This window comes from Hippoglossus stenolepis, chromosome 6 (genome assembly GCF_022539355.2).
Source record: "Hippoglossus stenolepis isolate QCI-W04-F060 chromosome 6, HSTE1.2, whole genome shotgun sequence".
NCBI classification, from domain to species: Eukaryota; Metazoa; Chordata; class Actinopteri; order Pleuronectiformes; family Pleuronectidae; genus Hippoglossus; species Hippoglossus stenolepis.
Genome location: NC_061488.1, coordinates 2,466,638 through 2,485,729, shown reverse-complemented (window position 1 = coordinate 2,485,729; position 19,092 = coordinate 2,466,638). Strand labels below are relative to the sequence as shown.

At 46.1% G+C, this 19,092-nt stretch overlaps 1 protein-coding gene across 6 annotated transcripts in view; it reads left to right on the top strand.

The window, feature by feature from the left end:
• Positions 1 to 19,092, top strand: part of nckap5l (NCK-associated protein 5-like) — a 32,102-nt gene that overhangs the window by 387 nt on the left and 12,623 nt on the right. Inside the window, exons 1-2 of one of the 6 annotated variants that reach the window (XM_035158828.2) lie at positions 151 to 508; positions 14,758 to 14,844. The exons of 1 other annotated variant lie outside the window; for it this stretch is intronic. The gene's annotated coding sequence lies outside the window, so the exon portion shown is untranslated. Of the gene's footprint in view, positions 1 to 150; positions 509 to 11,893; positions 12,490 to 14,757; positions 14,845 to 19,092 lie in introns of those variants that run through there. 4 more of the 6 variants (XM_035158827.2, XM_035158826.2, XM_035158832.2 and 1 more) reach the window with 4 other exon arrangements.

Here is a 19,092-nt window from a genome sequence, read left to right as displayed (position 1 = left end):
ACGCGTCTGTGCGCAAAGGGCGGAACGACACCGGCCGACGGAGCGCAGGGATTTTGGGTTTGCACAGGGCCTGATGCCTCCCCCCCCCCTCCCTCCTCCTCCTCCTCCTCCTCAGCCCTGATCCTCTTGTTCACATTCAGCTGCAGAGAGACTGGTTTTGATGGTTTTGCCACCAGAGAGAAAAGGGAACCAGCAGGAGGAAGTGACATCTGAGTCCGAGCCGCTTCTTCATTTCTCAGAGGAGAGAGAGAGAGAGAGGGTGATTGTGTTTACTGCAGCAGAACAAGACTTTAATTCAGGCTCCACAGTCATGATGTTAGGATGAAGATGAGGATGAAGATGTGTGTCTGCAGAGATGGAGGATAAACCACCTTCCTCTCACGTGGAGCCACCGATCCAGATTCATTCAATCTGCATCGACTTCCCTGTTGATCTGAAGTCACAGGGACATCAGACTGATCTGTGAGTGGTGCTGTGCAGCTTGGTTGATCTTCAGGAGACCTCGCAGGTACGTGCTCCTCTGACGGTTCCTCTGCTCTGTGAGTTATTCGGCAGGATGACACAGAAACTACTGGATGGATTTGAAGCTTGGTGGGAGGAAGTGGTTTGTGTCTGTGGGTCCAGGGATTCTTAAGATGCCACTGAACCCTCCTGCGTCACGTGAAGCTATTCAGACACATTTAACGATGATTTAATCACAATGAATCATAGCTTATCTTGTTTTAATTCAATCTGCTTTGACTTTCCTGTTCATCACTTGATTTAGAGTCACATAACATCAGCCATGTTTGAGGGACGGACTGAGTTATTACTAGTGTTGTGCAGCTCGATGGAGACAGTGGAGCCTCGGAGGTACGAGCTCCTCTGAGTGTTCCTCTACTCTGTGAGTTATTTAGCAGGATTACGCAAACACCGCGGTTTAGATGGATTTGCACTAAACTGGGTGGAAGGAAGTGGTTTGGGTCTGTGGATCCAGGCATTCTTAACATGTCACTAAACCATCCTGCGTCACGTGAAGCTATTGAGACACATTTAAGAGGATTTAATCACAATGAATCGTTGTTCACCTTGTTTTAATTCAATCGGCTTCGACCTTCCTGTTAATCAGCTGATTCAAAGTCCAACCACCCTGAAGAAAAGTGTCTTTCTTATTGTTTTCTAACTGTTTGACCTTCACTGTGCCGCGTGACCTTTAATTCAGGTTCCACATGTTCCACCTGAAAGAGGAATGTTGATCTGAGCTCATTTTAAACCTCAGTGTGTGACGATGCTCGAGAGGACGTCCAGCAGTTACTCATTTATAAAGTTATTATACAAAGTGATCAGAAAACATGTCAGAATATTTTTAGGTCCTCGAACATCTTTTCACAATAAGTGCGTCCACCTGTTCTTCTAATGCACATTTTAGTTATTAATGCACAAACAGTCTGAACGGAGATTGTAAAACAAAAAGGTGAAATCGTTGTGTTGATAAAAAGAAAACACAACAAACTTCAGTATCGGATGGAAACGTGTGTTTGACTGTAAAACTAAACCTTTAACTACCAGAAGCTGATTCTCGTTGTTAATGAGTCTTTTTTTATCAGCAATTAATCATCTGGTCTATTAAATGTCAGGAAACAGTGAAACTTCCTCAAGTTGTTTAGTTAGAATTAGTTTGTTGTATCTGAACAAGCTCAAAAATTATCTTCTTAATCACAAGAAGCAGCGGATCCTCCCAGTCGGACGTTTGGAAAACCAATAATCGATTATTAAAACACATCGATTATATTCTGCCCAGTGACTAATTGATAAATGGTCGCAGCTGTAATGAGGTTACTGCAAATTACTTCAGTGTAAGTAATGGGTTTGATTAATGCCCACATTGCCTAAACGTATTAGAAGCTGTGTTTTCAGCAGAAACTTGTTATCGGACCAAAGTTAACAGAGCAGCTTCTCCGTTAGTGTGATAACCTCCAGATCGTCTGAATGTCTCTGTGGTCACCGGGACGGTTTCTGGTTGGTTTTCACTCCGTGGAGGAATTTTATTGGCAATAAAACACGTGCCGGCGATCTGAATAAGTTGTGGAGCTATTTCACATTTAAAACATCTCAGATATGTTCATGTAGTTATTAGAAACACCCACAGTTAACGATGTGTGCCGGTTGGTTGGAGGCCAGATGTCCACGCTCATGCTGTTCTCATTGTCTCAACGTCTTCTGGACAAAGACCAAGCTTTAGGTCGGAGGAAACGGGGACGGAAGGACTGTCTGAACTCGGTCTCTTCTGGAGTGCAGCCTCGAAGACATGGCCGGCGCTCAGGCTGTAAAATATTTAAGTTTCACTGAAGATCTCCTCTGAAATGCTCGATGAATCTTTTAGTGTTTGCAGGCAGCTTTTTTCCTAATTTCTGCCTCGAAAAGAGATGACGTCTCCCTCGTGTCCTTTTTCAAATCCTCTGTTGATGTAATGCTGCAGTTTGTTGTTTTTGGCCACTGCTGAGAAACGTCGTGTGAGAAACTCTTGTAGCCTCAGCGGCACGAAGACTCATCAGAAAATCTGCTGGAAAGGTTCGAGACGAGGGGATTTGTGTTTCTAGTATTTGAGATGAACGTCCAGATAAACGTTTGATCGTCCAAACGTAAAGATTCTTCACACACGTTCTAGAACGAGCGTCGTGCAGATACAACAACACACCAAACTGTCAAATCTAGACAATCTGCTTTTGATAATAATCATAATATAGTAAAACTGAACTATAAACAGTGAAGTGAATTTTAAAAACTTATTTCACAAGCTCGTTTCAAGAGGAAAATGTGAAAGTATCCGTCAGATACATCTCATCCACTTTACAGAGGAATAAACAGATCTAATGTGAACTGGACTGATTCTCCTCCTTCAGCAGATGAATGTAAAAGAGTCCAACTCTGCACATGAGGGTCAGACGACAGCAGCCGGAGCAGAAACCTGCTGCAACTCTCCGGTTCTGCTTTGCTGACTGGATCATTGACTTACTGGATTACTTTTCAGTTGCTTCACGTAAATCAAAGAGTTTAAACGTGGATTTGAGCATAAACGTGTCACACGTGAAACAATGTTTGTTCAAGAACACGAGGACCCGGCGGTGCCGTGAGGGATGACCTCAGAGCTGCGGAGAAATGTGGTTCCACTCTGCGCTCTTCACGTTACACGTATGAAACCGCGTGTTTGAGCGCGATTGAAGTTTTGTGAGCGCTCGGTCCCAGTGCAGCTCTGAGATTGCACATCCAAGCTGCGCTGCATTACATCATGAAAAGCCGAGCCAGTGACTTGTTCCAGTGTAATGGGCAGAATAAGTGCTCGCTCGCTCTGTTCGCCTCTAATCGCTCACAGATGTCCTGCACGTCTTTGTGTCCCACATCTTGTAACAGACGCCACATCGGGGGTGTTCAGACTTTATTATAGAAGGGAAACGTGGCGCGGAGTAAGTGTGTAATTTGGCCGTTGGTTCCGTTAACTGGGTTTGGTTATTAAATGGTTTATTAGGCGTTGCGGTGAAAAAACCCACAAAAACGTAAAAGAGTTGAACCAATGAGGCGACTGATCAGTTCTGCTGACGACAGAAGATAAATCATAACTGAGCAAAGTCTCCGGACGAACCTCGGCCCCTTCAGGAAGTTGATTAAAACAACAAACTGTCCCATAACTAACTCCACTCTGAAACATGAGGCCAGTTAGAAAAGTCGATCCACAGAAAATGAACCAGCAGCCTCTTTTGGCTCAAGCTCCTTTCACTCAAAGCACCAAGGATCGAAAACGAGTCAACAAATTCATCTGGAAGGAAAAGAACTGGTTCAAACATCCAAACGTCTCAATTTCTGTTCGTCCAGACGAGAACTTCAGCCTCAAACGTTTCAGCAGCTCAATCCGCAGCAGAGTTGATGTGTTCTCTAAAGAAAACGTAGTGATGTGAATGTAGCTGAAGAAAAACTTAATAATGTCCAATGTGACGTCTTCAGATGTCTTGTTTTGTTCGATCTAAACCTCTAAAATAATCCGTTTACAATAAAAACAACCTTCACATGCACGGAGCAGGAACTGGAGCCTGTTTTACAGATTTCCTTTGCTCTACACGAGTCCGGTTGTTTCTCTGTGGATCAAATGTTCGTTTTGACTCCACATCGTTTTGAAAACAGAGCAAAGGAGCCGTCGGACGCTCAAGGTCTGCCCCTCTGTGAAATCTCACTTTATGAGGTCGTAGTTGACCAGTTTTACAGGGAGGACAGAGCAACGGGACAATAATTCAATGTGGGGGTGGTGGGTGGGGGGGGGCAGACAGGTCAGAACCTCCTGCAGTCGGCCTATCTCTGTCCCCCAACCCCCCCTCCCTGCATAAACGACCCTGCTTTGAAGATAGGGGCTGGGGCTGGGACGTCTCCTTATCAGCCATCAGTCCCCCCCCCCTCCTCCGATGCATGCAGGTACTGTAGATACAAGGTTTATACACCAAAGGCTTCGCATTAGCATCGCAAAATATTCATCAGTTCCCCCACAGAGCTGGTGCGATAGGACAGAGCTCCCAGCAGGGGGGAGGCCTCGGCTGCAGATCATCATCTCCTCTGTTTACTCGCACACAGTCGAGATACTTTCACCAAACGAATTATCTTCGCCGGCAACGTTTTCCTCCCACATCCCTTTGTTTTCTCGCCTCCGAAAGGGAGAATTTGTTTGCTCGTGAGCAGAACAACGACCTGACGCAGCCGGCTCTGTGTTTCCCATCGTCACACGAGCGGCACCGGAGCGCGCGGTGTCAGACGCGGCCTCTGAAACACGAGTGAATGTGCTTGAGGAATCCCAGTAGCTCGCCAGAGGGCTCACTCCGAATCCACCCTACAGAGGAATCTGTGGTCGTACAAACATTGAAGTTGGCAAAACAGCTTCGGCTTTTTGCAGCTGTAACAAACATTCGATTCATCGGTGCGGCCAGAGAAAATATCGCCTGGAATGCAGCTTTAATCAATTCAGTGGAACCAGGTCTGCACCGCGTCCTGTTTGGCCACAAAAGGAATTGAATGTGTATGATTCTGCTCTTTTTTCTTGTGTCGACACAATCAGTTAGATTCTGCGCCTGTGATGACTTGGAGTAAGATGGAGACGGACGGGGGACAGTGGGACCTTGTGTCTTCTGGACGCTGCGTTGAACACTGTGTCTTTGTGCACGCCTGCAGCTTATTTTCATTTGTCTTAAAATAAGTTTGTTATTGAGGCGCGTTGTGAGCCCCACCCCCGACTCCTCCAGCCCCTGAGCCCTGTCCCACAAAGTGCTCACTGAAACGCCGGCGCTCCAGTGTTTTGAAATCCTCACGAGCTTCCTGTTTCCAAACCTCTGCCTCAGTGCGACCTATGAGCCCTGAGGAACAACCAGCGCTCTGCCCCTGGAGGTCGTGGAGGTCGGCGTGATGGAGAGCAGATTGTTTGGAGGCTCGGACCAGGATCTCCATATATAACCCTCCGTACTATCTGTTATTCTGTACCATAAATAGTTCTTCCTCTTGGCCGGACCTTGGGAAAAGGATGTGGATGATGAGTGTGCGTTGTGCGGCCGACTCGGGTTTGAGCCGCTGCGGCTGGCGGCCAGATGTGAGCAGATGTGGAGAAAATGTCCGTAGCTACACCACTTCTCCTCAACCTCCTCTTCTCTCCTGTACCTTCCTCTGAGTGTTTATCACAAGCTGAGTTCCCGGGTGACAGAACATAACGGATTCTGGATTATCCAGCTGGTTCTGTCAAGTCTGGGTTTACACGTCCTGCGTCATTCGAAAGAAACATCTTCAAAACCAGGAGTCAAGTGTTTAATACGACAGGAAGTGAAACAATCATCGTGATGAAGTTATTTTACTACGGCAGCGGAAAGAATAGAACAGTTTTAGAGAAGCTCTGATTCCAGACGTAAATTTTACATTTATATAGATATTGATGCAAAAAATGCCCAAAAGTCTCAAAGCTTCTCAAACGTTTGCTCTTTTCTTTTTGTTTTCTGATGGAAAATTCAACAACTGCATCTTTGACTCTAAGAAAGACAAAACAAATTCATTTCTTATCTTGACTTTCAGGGAATAATTACATTTTGTACAAAGAACGTGACTTTATTGTTAATGTGTCCGCTCGGGTCTGAATGATGATTAAAAACCTGATCTCAGCTCAGAGACGACGGGGAAACCCGCCAATCGTCCTGGAGGCTTCTTCCTACATGACTCTCCTGCTGCCATGGCAACGCGACCGGACACGATGGCAGCTTCTGGATTAACTCGCCTCGTTCAACCTCCACATTTTTTCCAGTCACGTCAAGGTTCAGTAGTTTGGTGTGAATATGAGTCACTGAGGATCAGGTAGTGGAGGTTTTGCTGACACACATGGAAACGCAGCTGCTCCTCGTAGTCTGGTTGGCAGGAGGCCCCGCCTCTCTGCGCAGTATTTACAGTGGTATGAAACCTGCCTTCTTAGGGGCCGTGACAAATGGTTTTCATTACGGAGCTTTTTATGATCGTAGAAATGAACTGCGGAGCAAACTTTGAATCCTTTCACGTGTGAGGGATTTATTAAGGTCGTCGCCGCTCTGGGGGGAGACGTGATAAAAGCAGAGTTACCTCTAAAGCTGTGATTGGTGCTAATGAGTGTTTCCAGCATCAGGGAATCTCCTGATTGGTTTATTAATAATACATCAATTGGCTTTTTAAACAGTAAAAATAATGTCGTCACAATTTCATAAAGCTCAAGTTGACACGTTGCAAAACTCAATGAATCTAGTTTGGTTTCATAAAAAGCAAGTAAATGTTGTAAAAATCTGTCAGAGATGAGAACCAGTGATTGTTTTAGTACATTTAGTAAAAAACTGTTTTAAATCCACTTTACAGACGACAGTAAAAAAAACCTTACAAAGGTAAACAAGCCTTATTGATATTGATATTTTCCTGAGTCGATGTCTGAAAACAACTAATGTGAAAACTGATGCTGATGAGAAAATCACAATCAAATAGAAACAAAAAGACAAAATGGTCCCAAAACCTTTTTATTTTACTGTCACGTGAGAAAAGAAAAGCAAGAAATCGTCACATTTCAGAAGCTGAAACCAGAGAAGATCTTGAATTATCACTAAAAACAGTAATAACTAATAAATGCCTGATTTTCTGATGAGCCGGTTCTTCTCTCGCTTGATGGAGCGTTCGGCTCTGGGAGTGACGGGAGTTCCTCTCGGCTTTGTGTCGGTCACACAAGTTATTACAGAAGCAGACTGGAGCAGCCGCTGGTAATGGCATCGCTGACCACAACCCCCGACTTCCTAATGAGCCAGGGCTTCATGCAAATCAGTCGACCGGGGGTGTTCTGGTTCCAGCTGCAGACCCTTCACATCCCCTCGCCGAGGCCTGAGCGTCACACGTCCTCCTGGCGGATCCCCTCCGTCCTCACACGGAGCCGTTCACATTACTCCCCATTAAACTGTCCGCTCCTCAATGGGGGTTTGTGCCCCTCGAGTCTGATTTACAACCCTGAATTCAGGATTTCTCCGACACGTCCCTCGCTTCGGCCGCCATCTGACCACGAAGCAGTAACGGTGCGCCATCTGCTAACGGCTCGTTGCTTTCTGTATCTGTAGCTTCCTGCCTCAGCCCATTATTTGTGAGTAACCTTCCGAATGTTTATTGATTAATCGTTAAAAAGTCTATAAAGTGTCAGAACTGAGAAAGTCATCCCACAGCTGAACCGGACTTTAATTATGATCTACACCAGTTAGAGCAGAGAGCAGAAAGTCCGTTAACTTCTCCTGGAGAACAAAGTGGAAATACTGGAGCTTATTCTGGTATTTTCACCTGAAGAAATCCTGTGTTTTTACAAAAACCCGCAGTTGAGAAGCTGCAACCAGGAAGTTTTTCACACTTTTAGTAATTGACCGGCTCTAAACTTATCCAGAGGGGCCGTAAGTGAAGTTCTTCCACTTGTAGAAACTCTGGAGAATCTCCGACTGAGTGAAAACAGCAGGAACAAGCGGTTGGGGGGGTGTTGATGACGTTTCACTTTACAGACGCACGACTGAAAAACAAAGTATTCAAAGATATAAGTCGGCAGGATCGTAGAGCTTCTGGTGAAGATGCGACACGGACGTAAATGTGCAGGAAACAGAATCACGTGATTCCAGAAGCAGAAGTTCTACGTCACGTCGACACGTTGTTGTGAAGGAGTCCGACCTCCTGCTACGTTCTTCATACGTGAAACACAAACTCCAGGGACGGGACCTGGGTCAGGGAAGAACCCATTCAATAGTTTGTGTCGTAGAACATTTTTAATAGAGAATAATGGATCTTAATGGAGGGACGGCTGTTTTTTAGTGTTTCCAGTTCCATAAAGTTTAAGGTTCAGGTTCATATATTTGTTTATTTGTTCTGATCATTGAATCAATCTCCCGTCCCGTTGGTTTGTCTGATATTTCCCTGTGTTTCCTGCTGTACTTCATGTCTCTGGTGCACGTGGAGCTGCGTGTGTGTAAAGAGAAGAAGAAGAAGAAGAGTCATTGTCCGTGTGGCGCTGGGACTCGTTCTGCTTTACATGTCGTTTGAATTCAGACTCAGTCACGTGACAGTTTGGAGGAGAAGCTTCATGAGGACACGTTTCCTCGGCCCTGACGCTCCTAACGTCCGACTCTGTATCCCCACGTTGAGTTTCTCGAGCACTTAGGGAAGATCCTCGCTCGGGGGGAAAGTGGATAGCAGGGGGCGACAATAGGCCTTTTATGTGGAGAGTTATCCTCATTCCCTTGTGTTCGCCCAAGGGGACCATGTGACCGGCTCATTCAGGTCATGTCGGCCTGTTCAGCCTTTGACCCTCTTAGGAGGGAAGCGACTCCCTCAATGTCCCGTTCGTCCCACAGAGACGTCTGTGAGCGTTAGTGTCCAACGAGCCGAGGTACGGCCGTCCTCTGACGGGACGTCGACCAGGGACACCAGCGGTTTGCTCTTTGTTTACTGATAAAGGGATGAAGTCTGTTCGTTAAAAAAACCTCCCGTGGTTCTGTCTTTGTGTTTCCCTGGACCAGACGGCCCGTTAAGTTCTGGGTTCGATTCCCTGTCGTCAAAATACCCAGATTTAAAGCTGTGACGTTAACGAACCTCTTTTCAAACAGCTTATCTCACCTCGTTACTTTTTATTTTTACAAGCTATTCACGACTTTTAAATCATTGTATTTATTTGTTTTTGCCTCGTGTGTAAATGTGTCTCCACGCAGACGTGACGGATTCGTCTCACGTCTCACGTCCGTCCTCGTTCAGCTCGTTGAACTTTATGTTTTTATCGATGAAGCCACTTTTCCACCGCATCAAACATAAAAACTTACTTTTTTATTCCCTTAATTTATGCTCAGACTTTTCCTCACTTCACTTGACGGCTGAAGCCTCGTGGTAACTTCAGATAAACTTTATGTAATATAACATATTGATGTGTAATTTTCTGTTGCTGGGTCTCTCTGCTGGGTTTGATGATGTCGTGAAGTAGCAGTGGGATCATGGGAGTTGTAGTCCCGACCACACAGCTTCTCCGTGGGTCTGATTCCTTCAGCGTTACTCATTCCAGAGCAGAATTATTCTTAGACGTCTCCTCCTCATTCCATCTGGTAAAAACCCTGAATGAAGCAGTTTCACGTCTCGTTTCTCTGACACAGGACGTCCTGGAGGAGACGGAACCTGAGCTGCTGCCGACATTTGCTCATTTTGTTCCTCAGAAGACTTGATTTCCAGACGTCCAATGACTAAAATACTTCTTTTGGTTCAAATATGTTGTTAAAATCAAACGATATAAAAACTGTATCTTTAAAACGTGGCTCAAAACTTGATACAAAGTGAATTGATGACCGTTAATGGCAGAAAACATCAACGCTGACAAGTGTGTGAAGTGGATGTGTGGAGCTGTTCGGCCGTGGTGGAGGTACGAGCTCCACTGGACGAGGTTCTAGTTCAAAATGAGGTTGAGTTTGATTGATTGATCAGATTTGATTTGTTTAGCCCATATCCTCAGATCCCAGTTGGTGACCAGCAGGTTGTGCTCCTCTCTCACCACTAGGGGGACACAGACCTGTGTGACTCACTGGCCTCAGGCTCATTGGATCTGGGTGTGTTTTTATTTGATGTGAAGCTGATGTGTTTTCTCTTTGTTGCGGTTAATTCCTGACGACCTGTGCAGTTTGTCTAAAGGCGGCTGAGCTCGTCTCGCGGTGTCTCACACGTCTGTCTCCTCATGCTGGAGTCTCCCCGTTTGATATTTATCTCAAAAGCATAGTTTGAATTCCTTCATCGCTCACAGAACCTGAAATTCAGCCGTGGGTCTGGAGCAGCTCTGTCCTCGCCACACTGGCTGGACTGTTTTGGTCAAATCTGAATGACAATAGCTTCGAAACAACTGACGCCCATGATGTGAGAGAGCCCCCCCCCCCGGGCACCTGATTCTGACCAGAGGAAGTCTGGTGTGGGGCAAAGTCGATTCAGGTCACGTCTCTTGTCGACTCAATTAGGGTCAAATCTAAGAACAAGGACTCGCTCATGTATGTGGACGTTTTTTTAATGTTGTCAACAGTTTGCAGATTCCGTGGCTGAGAGGTCTTACTGGTCAGTAGGACTCGGTCCAGTTAACCTCCCACTTTCTGTCCATGGAACCTGGGGTTTTTATTGTTGTCACCAGACTCGGTTTAGCGTGTCTGGCATGTCGGGGGGGTATGAGGATGATGTGGCTTCATTAACCAGAAGAGCAGATGAGTCAGGCAGGGTGAAAACCTGCAGATAAACCACAGACATGACACAGAGAGAGAGAGAGAGAGAGAGACTCATTCACAGACATCAACAGACATCAACAGACATCAACACACTCAATGTGGAACAGGAACTGAGTTTAATCTTTTCAGGAAAAAGCTGAATATTCTCTGGTCCCAGGTTCTTACATTTAAAGACAAGCTGCTTCTCTTTGTCTTATATGACAGGGACTTGAGTATTTTGGGGTTTTGTTTTATTTCACATTTAGATAAATGGTGTGAAGCTCTGGGAAATATAAAAAAATTATAAATTTGTTGACGTTAAGCGTCTACGTGAAAGACGCTTAACGTCAACACACTCGAATAAAGTTAGTTTGGCAAGAACTGCTCCGTCCCACCCGACGCCACCGGTGCAGTTGTTTCCAAACGATAGTGATGGAATGAAGGGGGGGAACATTTCTGACTCATGCACTAAGCGGTCGGCCAATCACAGCAGAGTGGGCTTATCAGGAGGCGGGGCCAAGAGCTGAAATAAAGGTTTCCAGACAAACTATGAGACAAATGTGTAAAACCAGTTCTACCAGCGCCTCACAGACAAAATATGAGCTTTTTAAACAGTTAGTTATAAATAGTTTGTCGTATTAATAAATACATTTTTTTCAAACACATATTGTCGTGTTAAGTGTGATATTATATATTTGAAGAATCAGCTGCTCTGCGTAACTGAGAAATGACCTCAGAGCTGCTTTGCTGCTTCTGTCCTGTAATTACTTTTTAATTATCTGTTAATTCAGTATTATTCAACATTTATATCCACTAATATCTGGATGTAGCTCAACCTGTCACATGGGATCGTCTGTGGATTCTCTGGATCTGTTTTTATTTTTATTTCTTTCATTTTTATGGACAAGCAGAGTTGATTTATGTAGAGAATAATCTGCACATGGAAAATAATGATTATAATTTGGGAGCACATCTCCTGTTGTGAACTGATCCTGCTTTGCAGGGACTTTTCTCTCCCTCAGTGCCGCCACACAGGAGCTGGTCCAACACTTGCTGCCAATGTGATTGAGAAAGACAATCCTCTTAGCTCAGAGCCTGTTTTCTTTCTAGGCCACCGAATGGCTGAGTGCAGAAGTCCTGTCAGTTCAGCCTGGCTGTCGGATATCCTCTCCCTGTTAAGTTCCTTTGTCCGCTGCGTGGTCGGGTCTCTTTTCAAACACAACCCCCCTCTCCTCCTCTTTACGGCCCGAGCCGGCAGCTGCAGGGTTAATGTTTAGCAGCAGCAGCAGCAGCAGCAGCAGCAGCATGCAGCCAGGGAGGCAGGAGTTGTAGGAGGAGGAGTGCAGCAGCGAGGTGGTGGGGGCTGGTCCACAGCTGTTGTAGTAGGCAGGGTCTATTGGAGTAGGAAGCCTGCCTCACTCGCCCTGGAACAATGGGAGACATGGCAGCCTCTGCAGACAGCAGAGACACACACACACAATGCACATGCCCAAGGACGGGCCTTTTCTAGCTGGAGCGTAGAGGAAACCGGCTTCCTCGCCACACAGGGTGACGCCACTTCTTCAAGCGGAGAAAATAATCTCCTCCGCAGCCGGAAAACAGAAATGTGAGGTTGTGGCCTCTGTGTCGCTCTCTCTCTCTCTCTCTCTCTCTCTTTTTCCTCCTCTCTCTGGTGCCCTACGCTTCCTGAGCTGAGGGATCTGTGATGTGGTGACTGGATGACTGAGGCAGCAGGAAGGTGAGCTGACCCAGGATCTGTGTGTTTGATGGAGGGTGAATCTTTTAAAATGTGTAAATACCGATTTGTCTTTACGCTGACGAGCTGCTCTCCTCTTCCTCTGGATCTGTGTTGTGACTCTGTGACAAACTGAAGCAGCTTTTCTCTGAGAATCAAGTGATGTGTCAGCAGAGGAGGAGGTTTGGTTTTATGGTTTTGACTTGAATGGATGTAATGACTCTCAGGGCAGTGTGTGTGTGTGTGTGTGTGTGTGTCTGTGTGTGTGTGTGTGTGTGTGTTAGCATTAATATCTTCACATTTAAGGCTCATTCATCATCAGGCTGCTTCCGCGTGTTGTCATCTGGATCTTGGTTTCGAACCGACGCAGCATCACGGAGGCTTGTTTTGGTCGCAGCCAAACAAAGTGTCATAAATCTGCCAAACGTTGGTTGTGGGTTCAGCGCCGCCTGAATGTTGTTTTGTGGTCGTGAACAGAATCCGGGCTTGTGTTGCAGCGGAGGGGCAGGGGTGTGTTTCCTGGGTGTGGAGGCTGCCTGGCACAGATTTCAGAAGGATCCCTGCGTCGTGTTTGATTGCTCTCAGACGTACGTGGCGCACATCCAACCTTTCAGGCCTTTTGGGAAGGGGAGCTCCCCTCCGACGTCCCCTCCCCCACCTCCCCTCGCTCCTCATCCCAAATATTGCTTGTGTACGATTCGTCTCGGCTCCTGCAGCCAAACATCAGACAGGAAGCGGCAGCGAGGGAGCCTGCCAGCCTGATTCTGTCTCCCCCACATCTCGCTGCCTCTTTGATATTTATCTGCATCTGTATTAATGATGCAGACAATCGAGTGGTAATAGTGTGTCTGCAAATAAAAACACAACACCAAATTGACTTTGGCCTACATCTTGTGGGGGGGGGGAGAAAAGACTCAAGTCTTCTCCGATCGTGTTTAATTCCATCATGTGAGGATTTAGGGTTTTGTCACATTGTTTACATCTCCCGCCTACACAGCAAGAAGTTCAATCTGTGCCTCTCCAGATTGGCAGATGGAAAGGCTGGTGTTTGACATATCCTGAGACGGCCTTGCCTTTGCCAAATCCCCAAGAGTGCGACCGACATGATTTAAGAAGCTTTTGTGCGATTCTTCCTTCTGCTTTTGCGGGTTCTTCTTTTTTGCTTTAGCCTTGCCCTCATTCCCCGACTCACATCTTCTCATCCTCCCTCATCTGCAGCATCACACCAAACCCTTTTCTTTTTTAGAAAAAAGCTTGAATTTCACTCTCAGCATCTCACCGTCGAAAATCAAAGTCCGCCCTCCAGTGAATGGAAACTGATGTGGAGAGCTTGTTGTCTATTTTTTGTCCTCTGTGATCTGTCGTCTTTGTGATCTGGCTTCGCGACGCGGATCACAGATCACGGCCTCCCAGTACCAGGTTTACCAGCGAGGCCCCCGGCCAGACCAGAGGATCTGCTCTCGCTCTATTAAAACCCAGATTGAGAAGGCAGATGCTCAACACCTCTAATCCCATTCAGTTTGACAGGACCTAACAGGATCAGGCCCTGTTCCCCGACACAAGTGCTTTTAGAAATGAAGAGTTAACGCTGCAGCTCGGTGCCTCAACTTATCTGGAGCGATCAGACAAAACGCTGGTCGAGGAGGCAAAGAAACCTTTGTAGAAAGTGGACGTAATTAACAGGGAACTCGGTTAATGGGGGAATCCCACATTAGACGAAAACAAAAAGAAAAATCATTGTGCGGCAGTCGGTGTGTAAAGTCTGCGTGTTCGACATCATCAGAGAGACATAAAAGAGGAGTTCTTAAACGCTGCGTCTGCTGAATTATTCATCCGTCTTTCTTTCATTACACTTTACAATGACTCAGAGATGAAAGGGAAGACGAGAGGAGGGAGATTGAGGAAGAGGGGGCGCGATGGAAGAGGGGGGGGGGGCTTGTGGTCTTGGCGTGGCTGGCGTCTGCCGAGCGCTGGTATCTCCCCGAGGGCACAAAGGAGCGTCCTCCCCTGCTCCTGGTTTCCTGTTCACTCGCTGAGCCGAGGAAACCTGCAGAGGTGACATTGGCCTCTCGAACCCCCCCCCCCCCCGATGCAAAACTCCCGCCATGGAACTTCTAAAGATCTCGTCACGCACTCGACCAAATTCTGTGGTTTCTGTCTCATGATTCTCAGACACACGGACGCGACTGGCAGCGATGTCAGGAGGTTTTTCAGCACAATGATGGAGGCAGAGAATCGCATCAATTCCAACGTGTGTTTTCTGCTCCTCAGCTCCGAGGTTTTGTCGTTGGGAGACAGAGGCGCCTGACGGAGACTCCCCCCCCTCCTCCAGCACCATAAGGAGAGAGACACCCACAGGTGAGTGTGTTCAGAGAAAGAGATGAGCAGTGTTTGGCTTCTGTTTTCATGAGTCAGTTCACCAGGGCTTCACCTAACAACCACCCTCCTGACCCCCACTTTGTCTGAAATACATCGGTAACTAAAAACAAATGCTGATGGCAAGAAGACATGTTTCTGCAGGTTATTTAAACGCAGGTAAACCCACTAAAGAGGAGATCGACTCCTTTCCCGTTGCCAGTAGAGGAGGTTACGTCTGTTCTTACCTCGCTGTCTGTCCGAAATAACTAGTTCCCCCGGGCGTCTCAGTTCCATCACCGATCAGAGCCGATAAAACCTGCGTCTACTGCAGAGACATTCGAGCCGTGAGTGACGATTGGATCCGTTCTCATGGCCGAGAAGAGCCAGATGTTAGAGTGTTTTCACTATTATCCATTTGTTTGTTGGTTAGTTTGCAGGTTTACACAAAAGCGACTCGATGAACAGCCATGAAACTCGGTGGAAGGAATTTAAATTGTTCAGAGAAGAACCCATTACATTCTGGTGCAGATGTGGATGACGTGCCACATCCAGGATGTTTTATTTTCACTTTCTTTAAGATTGTGAGACTTTGCAACATTTGATAATTGATCTTGATGAAAAGGATCAGACTGATCAGTTTTTTAGACGTGTGTGTAGTTTGCTGCAGACTGACTGTTGGGCCCTGGTGCAGGTAGGAGCTCTGCTGAAGGTTTCCTCTGTGTCTCTGCCCGTTTGTCATGTTGGTGGAAACTGAAGAAGCTCGTTCTGTCTCGGTTGTTTTACGCCTTTGAAAGGTTTGAACCGACCTCTGCAGCAGTGGCTTCTGGGTGATTTGTTGTTAAGGACACGATTTACCTCCAGCCGTCGACACATTAGTTTTCCTCTGGTGTCAAGTTTCTTTTTATTTGTTTGCCGCTGAATGCACAGCCGTGTCCCCTCAGCTCACATCTTCACGTACAGGTATCCGCTTGACTCATTTTGGGAGGAACAAAGCAGCACCTGCTCGCTGCTGGGAGGCGAACACGTGATCCTCCCTGTTCTGTTCACTCTGGAACTTGAAGCTGCACTTTGTTTACTCTCTGCAGCGTCGGACTTGGTGGACGTTCAGACACGAAACAAGAAACTTTGTGCTGCTGACTTTCACCTCCACACGTTTTTTGTTTTGTAGCAGCTTCACTTGTGTTCTCCTCATTTTCACAAGAAAGAAACGGTTTTCATTTTCCAAACCATTGCACATGTGACGGTAACGTGTGTGTGGTGCTGCCACTAATGATTGTTTTCATTAGTGATTGAACTGCAGATTATTTTCTGATGTCATTGATCGTCTGTTAAGTGTCAGACAGACGTGAGAGATGCTCTTTGATTCCCTCTGATCGTCCAGCGTCTTGTACAGTGAAGTGCAGCAGCATCAGCTCTGTTTGCATTCCCCCCGTGTCTTCTCGCTGTCGGGCACCGACGGCACCAGCGGCTGTGAGTCTGCCAGCCGAGCTCAGCGGAGGGGGGGGGGCTCCCTGCTCCGCCCGGTCTCTGAGTGCACCGGCCCAGGACGCTCACCATCGTCGGGTTGACCACGCTGCAGTTTACAAAGCAGCCAGCAGGATTGTCTCTCTTCCCGTCTCCGTCGATATTTCCGTCCGTTTATTTGCTTTCTCTCTTCCTTTGTCTGGAGGAATCGTTTCAGACGTTCAGACAAAGTGCTGCACATCAAATATAAAGTATTAAATCATAGATATTATAAAAATACAAGTAAGTAAGAGCTGCAGTGTTCAGTCCAGTATTGATAATTAACTATTTCAGTTGAGTTCCTGTCAAACTTTAATAAATACTTCCCTTGGGTGTTTTTTTAGTCATGTAAATCTGTATTAGTATTGTGCCTTTTAACAACAAGATGATTCATGGTGCAGAATTCAAGACATAAAAAGGTATTAAAGGAAAATTCTGGTATATTTTTAAATGACCGTGTATTTAACAGGAAGCTGCTCAACAAATAAACATGATTTTCACATGATTCCAAACGTGAGCTCAAATGGACTAAAACAGATAAAACAGGGGAATTAAAATACCTCCATATAAATGAATAGTCCCAAATTGATTGTAACTAAAAACAGCAGCAAACAGACTGAAACTGATCTTCAAGAACTGAGACTTCTGGGAGTTTGTTTCTGAATCAGTCTCCTTAAAGAAACTGAGATCTGCCTCTTGTTCAGAGTCGACCTCAGATGATCTGAGAGCTCTGGACGCTTCACGGCGAAGCAGCAGTTAATCTCTTCTGTGATTGGGCGTCAGTAGAAGGTCGTCTTGGGCATGAAGTCCTGTTGGATTCTGGGTATTCACAGAGACGACTCTTAGCTTCGACTCTTAGATTATTTTCCTCTTGTGGCCTTTTCAGCAGAAACGCTCTGCACATCAGAGGAAACCACAGCGGCAGCAGAACCACATGTTCACGTTATATTTAGAATCACTGCTGTTGTCTTTTGGGCCACGCTGTAATTTCCAATGCGAGCGTTTTTTTTTTTTGCGAACGCACAGAGAGACGAGTGCACGTTTCTCAGAGCCGAGGCCCCGGAGCTGTAATGTGCATTAGTGAGGAGCAGAGCTGGTGTTTGTAACGAGTCGGCATCGCTCCCGTGGCCGAGGTCAAACGGACGAATCATATCTGCTTCCGTTCTTAGACGGGCCGCATTGATCAGCTTCCATTACACGTGTAGGTCGGAGCGTGTTCAGTCGGCTGCAGCTCAATACGCGTCCTTCACTCTGGATGATGCTGCTGCTGCTGCAGGTCTGTGACGGAGAGGAGAGGTTCTCACTCCACAGAGCGATGGAGCTCGATAATCTTCCTGTAAACGCTCTGCAAACGGCTCCGGTTACAGGAGGCCTGACTCCTCTGACTCCTCAGGAAACCTCCTCAAGCTATTAGACATTTACCAGTAGCTGCTTGTGTTCTGTGTACATATTAATGTTGGTTTTGTTTATTAGAGCTCGGGTTGGTAGAGGATATGGGTCAATAAGAGCCGTTCAGGGACTGTATCTGCATTTATGTTTATGTTTTACATTAGAAGATACATTTATTTCCATAGTTCTACTTTGATATATTTGGTTGTTTTTGTGTTTTCTCTTTATATTAAAGCTTTTTACAATGAAATTTACTGTTGGATTGTAAATATGAAGCTTCAGTTGCATTTCTTTGTCGTGAGGGTTTGATAACGACATTTATACGAAATTCTTTTACTCCCTAACACCAGTATCAGCAACGGCAGTGGATTTTTGTTTCCACATAGTTATGTAATTATTTACATGTGTTTGTATTTTGTATGTTATCTACCATCAACCTTTTAGGATGAAAACGAGCCTTCGTAGTTAAATCTCAAATACGCAAATAATTTTGATGAACTGGTGCAGTGTCTGTTCTAAAGCTGTTTGTTCTGGTGACGCTGGTTTCAGCTTCAAACAGTAAAAGTGACTGAGCCGCAGCGAAATCCCCCGAATCACCTGGATCAGTTCGGTGAAGCTGAACCCAGTCGGCGGAACCCGGTGAGCGTGGCTGGGAACCTGCTGTTGTTGTGATCGGCAACACTGACGTTGATGCGTCTCAAGTCGAGTCGAGATAAGAAATCTGGATTATCCCCGATCCCCTCGGCTGCTGGTCGCCTGGTTATTAATGTTGAATGAGTCACGTTTCCAAACCGGACTGAATTCAACTCTGCACGTTCCGCTGGTCTGTGACAACACAAGTGTGAAGACGATGAGATGAAGGGTTTGTCAGATATGAGCTCCACGTCCACACAGACAGAGATTTATAGAATTAGTAAATAGATAAACATCAACTTCACACTGCTCCACGTTCTTTAATTAATATATAAAACTGAAAAATATGGAAAAGCCCAATATGATGACTTCAGATGTCGTGTTTCGTCTGAAGCCTCAAATGTTCCACTTAACCACTGTAGATTAAAAACTCATTTTCATTTATCAAAATAGTTGCAGATGAATTTTTCTCTCCTTGTGTTGAATGAATTATTGAGCAGTAACAGTGCGTTGTTCTGTTGTCTCGGTATTTTCTCACTTCCCTGTGGTTCTCAGCCCGGAGCCTGTTCCTCCCTGCTGAGGACATGAATCTTTAAAGCCGCTGTAATCAGTAGTTTTTTTACACAAACAATGGATCATGTGAGCCGGGGTCACTTGTGGTGATGAGGCCACGGAGATTTATCGCTGTTCCACTGAGCTGTTCCACATCTGGGAGCTCGTGCT